We start from the raw sequence: 9,226 nt of genomic DNA on the forward strand, positions 1-9,226 counted from the left end.
AAAAAGCCATGTATAACATTGTCATTTATATACAATGGTGTGAATACCACTGATGCTCTCATGAATTACGGTCCATTTAAATAGTTTACTTAACTGCCTACAGAAAAAAATTCTGACAACCAGTGGCCACTAACAAACGCACTGGTGGACTGTAATTGGTTAATGCAATTTGGTGGTCAATATTTCCTTCCACTGGCCTAATCGACACATGATCAGACATATGCAATAAAAAAAAAATCTATCTAATACTTTTTGGTGGAGCTCAATGCATGCTATTTTATGAAAGCATGTTTTTTCTTTTCAATTTTGTTATGTGATTAAGGGGCTCCTGTCAACTCCCAGCAGAATCAGGACAGTCAATGTCAAGGTATGTGTATTCAAAAACACATTCGATGCCATGCAGGTTCTTATCACGCTGCTTGTGCAACAAGAAATTCTAGACTAGAATCCTTACCTGTCAAGAGGAACACACTATCCATCCTTTTTGACTTGAGCTCACAGGAGCCCAAGCGGCAATGAAGAGATGATAGAGCCTGATGAGGAAAAGCAAACTTCTAACCCGGAAGGTGCCGGCCAGGTACCCCTGGAATATCCCGCAAAGCAGTGTACTTCTAAGAAGCATTCATTTATCAACACAGTTTTAAAGACTGATTATATTGAAAAGAAACCTACCCAACGGCGACTTCGAAATATAGCGATAATCCAGTTGCTTTTATGAAAGTTTTTCACTGTCGTCTTTGTAGATAACCACCCTTACTGTATATAAAAGTAAGGGCATGTGAGTAAGATTTGCTTTGCATCTTTTGAATCAGGAAAACTTCACTTGTTGAAACTTGTGAAGCATATTATGAATTACACTGACTTACACATCTGCCTAATTTTGTGTAGATCCCCTCTTTTTATGCCAAAACAGCCCTGAACCATCAAGGCATGGACTCCACTAGAACTCTGAAAGTGTGCTCTGGTATCTGGCACCAAGAAGTTACCAGTAGATCCTTTAAGTCCTGGAAGTTGCGAGGTGGGGCCATGGATCGGACTTGTTTGTCCAGCACATCTCACAGATGCTTGATTAGATTGGGATAGGGTATTTGGAGGTCAAGTCAACACCTTGAACTTCTTGTTGTGTTCCTCAAACCATTCCAGAACCATTTTTGTTTTGTGGCAAGGCCCATTATCCTGCTGAATGAGGCCAATGCCAACAGGGAATACTGTTGCTATGAAAGGGTACACAGGGTCTCCAACAATGCTCAGATAGGTGGTACATGTCAAAGTAACATCCACATGAATGGCAGGACCCAAAGTTTCCTGGAGAACATTGCCCAAAGCATCACACTGCCTCCATTCTAGGCAGTTCGGCAGTGGACAGGGGTCAGCATGGGCACCCTGACTAGAATTAGTAATATGTAATATGTTAGAGGTGTAATTAGTAACAGGTAAATGAATTAAACACATCAAAGGAAGGAATTTATGTTAAATAAGTGATTTATTTACATGAACAATACAATAAAGATGGAATATTGTAAATAATTTCGTAGTTTGGGCTAGTGATTGTTTTTAGCAACTGTGCATGGCAATACATACATGGGATTATCTGACAGTAGTAAAAAAGCAATTTTGCTCTCACTTTGAAAGCAATTAATAGCCCTTTCATGCAATATATACATATTATGTATATTTTCAGATCACAGCAGGTTCATCATAGAGATTGTAGATCCCAGAATAAGAGCACAAGAGCCTAGCAAGTTTGAGGCGCCTCTATTTGGTTTGGTCATTGTGTTGGTAACTTTAGAAGTTGGCTGCAGCCTCAGCGTTGTGTGGGTCGTCATTGTAATGTTGGAGACGGATATGTTAGAAGGTCCCGTGGTAATGTGACTGTGGTTGTCAGTTTTGGTGGGTGTCGTCATAGAGAAATTGCCTGGACCTGTTGTGTTCCCGGAGGGTTGGTTGGCGGTCTGGTTTGATGACGTGGTAACTTGTACTGTCGTACGGTTTACAGATGTAACATTTGGGCTGGCAGAAATGCTGGAAGTCTGTCAAGAAAGATACATCTATTAACAAACACACAATCTGTAAGCAAACCTACCGTGGGTGCCCTATTTCAATACCCTTGTGCCAAAATTCTCTATTTGCCATCATCACGTCAGGCATGACTTGCTTTCATCATAGCCAATAATCAAGTACAATGTGTATATATATATATATATATATTTGTGTGTGTATGTGTATATATATGTGTGTATATATATATATATATGTGTATATATATTTATACAGTATCTCACCCCTCACAATTTTGCAAATATTTGATTATATCTTTTCATGTGACAACACTAAAGAAATTATACTTTGCTACAATGTAAAGTAGGGAGTTTACAGCTTGTATAACAGTGTAAATGTGCTGTCCCCTCAAAATAACTCAACACACAGTCATTAATGTCTAAACTGCTGGCAACAAAAGTGAGTACACCCCTAAGTGAACATTTCCAAATTGGGCCCTATTTGCCCTTTTCCCTCCCCCGTGTCATGTGACTCGTTAGTGTTACAAGGTCTTAGGTGTGAATGGGGAGCAGGTGTGTTAAATTTGGTGTTAGCGCTCTCACACTCCCTCATATTGGTCACTGGAAGTTCATCATGGCACCTCATGGCAAAGAACTCTCTGAGGATCTGACAAAAAAAAAGTTCCTCTATATAAAGATGGCCTAGCCTACAAGAAAATTGCCAAGACCCTGAAACTGTGCTGCAGCACGGTGGCCAAGACCATACATCAGTTTAACAGGACAGGTTCCACTCAGAACAGGCCTCGCCATGGTCAACCAAAGAAGTCAAGTGCACATGCTCAGCATCATATCCAGAGGTTGTCTTTGGGAAATAGACATAAGAGTGCTGCCAGCATTGCTGCAGAGGTTAAAGGGGTGGGGGGGTCAACCTGTCAGTGCTCAGACCATATGCTGCACACTGCATCAAATTGATCTGCATGGTTGTCGTCCCAGAAGGAAGCCCCTTCTAAAGATGATGCATAAGAAAGGCCACAAACAGTTTGCTGAAGACTAGCAGACTAAGGACATGGATTACTGGAACCATGTCCTGTGGTCTGATGAGACCAAGGTAAACTTATTTGGTTCAGATGGTGTCAAGCGTGTGTGGCGGCAACCAGGTGAGGAGTACAAAGACAAGTGTGTCTTGCCTACAGTCAAGCATGGTGGTGGGAGTGTCATGGTCTGGGGCTGAACGAGTGCTGCCGGCACTGGGGAGCTACAGTTCATAGAGGGAACCATGAATGACAACATGTACTGTGACATACTGAAGCAGAGTATGATCCCCTCTCTTTGGAGACTGGGCCGCAGGGCAGTATTCCAACATGATAACGACCCCAAACACACCTCCAAGACGACCACTGCCTTGCTAAAGAAGCAGAGGGTACAGGTGATGGACTGGCCAAGCATGTCTCCAGACCTAAATCCTATTGAGCATCCGTGGGGCATCCTCAAAGGGAAGGTGGAGGAGCACAAGGTCTCTAACATCCACCAGCTCTGTGATGTCATCATGGAGGAGTGGAAGAGGAATCCAGTGGCAACCTGTGAAGCTCTGGTGAACTCCATGCCCAAGAGGGTTAAGGCAGGGCTGGAAAATAATGGTGGCCACACAAAATATTGACACTTTGGGCCCAATTTGGACATTTTCACTTAGGGGTGTGCTCACTTTTGTTGCTAGCGGTTTAGACATTAATGGCTGTGTGTTGAATTATTTTGAGGGAACAGCAAATGTAAACTGTTATACAAGCTGCACACTCACTACTTTACATTGTAGCAAAGTGTCATTTCTTCAATGTTGTCACATGATAAGACAATCAAATGTTTGCAATAATGTGAGGGGTGTACTCACTATTGTGAGATACTGTATATATATTAAATTAATTCTTACATTTTCTTGCAAAATATGCACTGAAAAGAAGTGCACAGATGCATTAGAACTTGAATCAGGACTTCAAGCTGTGAGTTTTTGTTGGTTGGGGACTGGTTAGAATGGACTAGTTTAGCCGAGGACTGACTCAATTTCTGATGGCAGCAGAGACAAATTCCTATTTCAGCTGTCTGCCTCAGTGACAATGACTCAAGGTCAACCTCCCCATGAATCCAGTTTATGGCACCAGCCACACCTACTTTGCATATGGCCCCAGTTTGCATGGCTGTCAGTTGTATTTTATAAGTGTTGCATGTCTCTATCTGATTGGTTTGTAGGACTCTAAACACAGTATTGCTCATTGTCATGCTCAGTGACGTAAGTATGATTAGGGATAGACATGAGTAACACCGTAGTTATCAAATAGTATTTACTGTCCTAATAATAGAATGAGCATTAATGTCCAAAGCATTGTTCTTTTTCTCTATTCTTTAGCTTTGCATTTAATAAAAATGTATATGGGTTGAATGCAGAGAGTAGTAATTAGCTGAATACACATTTTGTACTCCTTATTAGGAAATGTATTTTGTATTGCCATTTTAAACCTTCCTAAGACTTTTCCAAAGTGTATTATGTAGCATACTGTACAGTATAAACATTCAGAAAATCCTCAGTTTATTTCAATTCATATTAGGTGATGGCATAGACTATAATATATATAGTATTTGTGCTATCATACCAGTCATTGACATCGTTTGTCTTATTGTAAATGTTCAAATAATTAATGAATGGTGTATGACAAGCAAAGTACTAGCGAAATACACATTTCACCTACCAGTCCTACAAGTCTAGAACATTCTGCCTAGATTGCCATAATATGTACTGGACAGTAAAGACAAAATTCAAATTTTTGCTATACACTCAAGGCATATGAATATTATGATTAAAAATGAACATGAGTCAAATTTGCTAAATGTAACCTTTTATTTTTGTTCATTATAACACTGATATGATTTTCCAAAAGAAAATAACAGTGCAGTCCGTGTTCCGTCTCCCCTATTTCATGTGAGAATAAGTATTGGAACATTTGGTTCACAGGAGTTTCTAATTGATCAGGTGTTTACTGTTGCATTACATGAATTCTTCACATGTAAAAGAACTGTGAATGTGTCATCTCAGTTGTATTCTTTCCTTTTGCCTTTGGAGACTGCAGGCTCCAAATGCAAAAAAACTTTTGGTCTCAGTAGGGTTATCAAACATGAAGACTATGGAACTGTCTGTGAAAGAAAAGTGAGCAATTTGGATGCTAAAACAAAAAAGGAACTCAATTAGAACCATAGCACAAAAGTTTGGAATGTCCTAAGAAACCTCTTCACAATGACCAGGTCAGCCAAGGAAAATAACAGCAGCTTACAGAAAAATTACCAGAGCTGTGAAAAACAACTCTAACATCACCAACATCCTCCAAAATGGGGTGAAACTGTCACATACTGCTTGGACAGCAGAATTACAATGGCTACACTGCAAGTTTTAACTTCTGGTCAGCAGCAAAACAGAAAGGTCAGATTAGAATTTTTATTTAGTGGTCAGCTTGAACAGTTTTGGAACTGTGAAAGATACAAAAAGCATACCACCTCATCTGTGCTTCCTGGTGGAGGTAGTGTCATGGCATGTGCATGCATAGCTGTCTTTAGAATCTTTATTGACGAATAATGTAAAGAATGATGGTAGCAGCAGTATAAATTCAGAAGTCTAAAGAAGCATCTTGGCTAACACTGTAGAAGAAAATGCCTCCAGACTCACTGGCCGGCGCTTCACAATATTACACGACAGCGACTGAAAACACACTAGCAAAACAAGTAATTAACAAGTAACTAAGTCATTTATTATGGGAAAGAGCGTAAAGTTTTAGACCGGATTTTAATACGATTTAACATGCATTTCAATTGCTTAAGAGGAGACTGAATTCAGAAACTCCACAAAACAAGCAAAAGCTCAAAATGGTTGCAGTCAATGCTTAGCATTCACAAAAGATGATACCAAGATGTTAGTTTCGAGACGTCAATTGGACGCAGACTCACTGCTGTAATTGCATGCAAGTGATTTGCAACTAAATACAAGTTGAATTGTTCAAATACTTATGTTCTCATGAAATGGAGGGATAGAACTCTAAACGTGCTTTTATTTTTAGTTGGTAAAACAAATACAAGTTGAAACAGCCATAAATAAATGGTGACATTCTGCACTTTTGTGTAGAATCCTTTAATTGTACTTGCATATGCACTTTCTACTGGCATAGAGGGCTTTTATATATTTGAAATTAAAAGTAAATTGTGTTGCATATTGTTGAAATTCTAAATTCCTATTATGCATTTCACATTGGAGCCCAGAACTACCTTTGCAAATAATCCCAAAATTAAAAAAGAAACATAAAAGAAAAATAGTAATAGATTTTTTTCCTTTCCTTGCAATTTTTTGCTTCTAGATAAAAACAAAAATCTAAGTTAAAAAATGAAAAAAAAGCAGACTGCTACTATACATGAATAAAGAACAAAAATGCAATATAAGTTTGAGAACAATACAAGACAAAGAAAACATTTGCTCATGGACAGCTCATTTTCTGTTTGCTGTGTTTAACTCAAGAAAATGTGATCTAAATTGTAAAGGATTATGGTGATCTGCTGTACACATCAATTTCTGAATATTCATATGCTACATTTCGGCTCTGCAACATCACAACCCTTCCAATCAGTTAACCTACCAAATCCTTTAAAAAGGGAAAAAATATACAATACACTAAACAGGGTTACTTACCTGAGTGAAAACCAATGGCAGAAAAAACAGACATGCAAATAATAGAAACTTCTCCATCTCTCCCACAGTAGGTCTTCAGTGTTATTTTACGGTTGGAGAATAAGGGCTTCTCTCTGTCCTTTTATACTAACAGGTCCTCAAAAGTGATGAAGGTCCCATAGTTACAGATGGAAGGGCATGTACAGTACTAAGCAACAGAAAACACATAGTAACTGGAAGGGCGCCTGATATGTAAAGAGGAAAGCAAATGAATAACGTGTCACGAACATAACATGGCATGTTCCAGGGCTGAGGACTTTAAGGACCTGTTGTTTTAATTATTAATTATTAAACTTTTACCAGGGAAGTCAATTAAGAAAAAAAACATATTTATAATGAATGCTGGGCGAGATACCTCCTGTATAGAGATGTTACAGTTGGTTTGGCACACAGAACAGCTACAGTGTACCTTATGCTGTGCCACAAAAGGCAAGTGACCCCTACTGTGCCGGCCGTGCTCATACATTTGCATACCCTGGCAGAAATAGTGATATATGGCGTGTTCAACCTTTAATGTAAATTAAGGAAATGTCATCATTGCCAATGTCTCTTCTCTTTCTATTCAGTGTTTAACCTGAACTCACCTTCAGGAAATACTGACTGTGGTTGTCTGGGAGAAAGAACCTGGAATTAATAGAGTTGATCAGATAAGATAAACCAAACCACCTGAACCGGAACGTGACCACATAAATCAACAAAACTGACTCAACCACTTTTTTCCTTCAAGATGTAAGTGCAATATTTACTGTTTACATTTCCATGACCAAGAGTGTTTCAAATATCCCAGTTCTCAACTGCTTGAACAGAATAAGATATTACTTATTTTACGAGCTACAGTAACATTGTTTTCGCTTTGAAATGCCATGTCAGCTGTATGCAATTCTTGAGATAATTAGTGTTTTTGCAAAACATACACAACTTGACGTGTATTAGCAGCTAACAGTTTACAAAATAAGAATTTATAAATATGTGCCAAAGGTTATTACAAAATACTTTAACCAGCTGTTATCTAAAAATTGTCTGATACTTATCTACAAATAGGAGAAGACAAAGATGACAAACTGAAAACATTTTCTATTGACAATTGTATCTTCTAGTGGCCATGTTCCAGGCGGTTCACCATGCTCCAGCCGGTTGTCCTGTCTAGTTTTGAGACAACCAAGCACTTGTGAATACAATTATTTCCCTCATTCAACCTATATTTATGAAATTTGGAATGATTGAAATAAAAAGCAAAGGTATGAATATTATAAAAGGTCATAAACTTCATATGAATATATTTTGTAACAGTCAAGAATAAACTGAAGTGTAGTATATAATGCAGTAGTTTGATTAGAGTTCTCTTATCCATGATGGTCACTGAGGAAATAGCTGTCTTTTATCAATCATTCCTGTATTCTTTTACTAAAGATTTGGTAATCTTTCTGATATCTACGGTAGAACCAAGGCAGTGGACAAATGTAGAAGAGATGTTTGACTATTATTGCTATATATAGTATATCTGTATCAATCGTTAGATATGCTATGTACTGTATATGTACAGTGTATACATTCTTTTGTAATACAGTACTGGAATAACTTACATTTCATTTTGTGTATTTTACTCTGTACCAAATGCAAAATGAAGCATTTTTGCAACAGAAATTGCAACATTTCTGATTCATTTCTGGAACATTTCCAGCAGTACATGAATGTAATTGTACCTGCTGTTAGTGTTCTTCAGTTGTTGTGTTATGAGGGGGAAACATTTTTTATGGTAGAATTAGTGAATTCTGGGACAGTTTTAGGGTCATTTTCATGCATTTTGGATTTGAGATTAACTGTTGTGCCTTGCTGCGTAAAGAGTTGGTAAAGAGAACTGTGTAAAGATTTTTGAAAGAGTGATCACAGTAATTAGAAATCCATGCAACCAATAAAATAAAACTGTAAAAAAAATAACCATTTAAATCTGGCTGTTTTGGTTGGATGGTACTTTCGGTCTGCATGATGTCACAAGGCTGATTTTATTAAAATAAAACAATGTCCTTGGGTAAGAAGGTGACTTCCAGACCACCCGATCAGCCACTCATCTTTATACTGGAACATTTTTAAATCAAACACTACATTAAGCATTTCAAGGGGGAAATAATAGGAAAGAAAAATTGGTACAGTTAGTACTGGCAGAAATAGTGATATTTTGGCATTGATTTAGAAAATATAACTGATCATGCAAAAAAAATATATTATCACAGTTGTTTGGCTCCTTTTTAAATCATAATGATAACAGAAAACACACATGGCCATGATCAAAAGTTTACATACCCTTGGATGTTTGGCCTTGCTACAGAAACACAAGGTGAAACACACAGGTGAAAGGGGCATTTCCCACACCTGTGACTTTTTAAATTGCAATCAGTATCTGTGTTTAAATAGTCAATGAATTTGTTAGCTCTGACGTGGATGCAATGAGCAGGCTAAATACTGAGCCATGGGG

General features: G+C 38.0%; 1 long non-coding RNA gene across 1 annotated transcript; it reads right to left on the minus strand.

Annotated features, from left to right (window-relative positions):
• Positions 1-1,464: 1,464 nt before the first annotated feature.
• LOC105005803 lies at positions 1,465-6,839 on the minus strand. The gene is made up of 2 exons (XR_827346.4): positions 6,715-6,839; positions 1,465-2,030 (listed from the first exon to the last, which is right to left on the minus strand). It is a non-coding gene; the product is annotated as an uncharacterized LOC105005803 (long non-coding RNA).
• Between the last annotated feature and the right edge of the window lie 2,387 nt (positions 6,840-9,226).

This window comes from Esox lucius, chromosome 10, assembly GCF_011004845.1.
Source record: "Esox lucius isolate fEsoLuc1 chromosome 10, fEsoLuc1.pri, whole genome shotgun sequence".
Classification (NCBI taxonomy): Eukaryota; Metazoa; Chordata; class Actinopteri; order Esociformes; family Esocidae; genus Esox; species Esox lucius.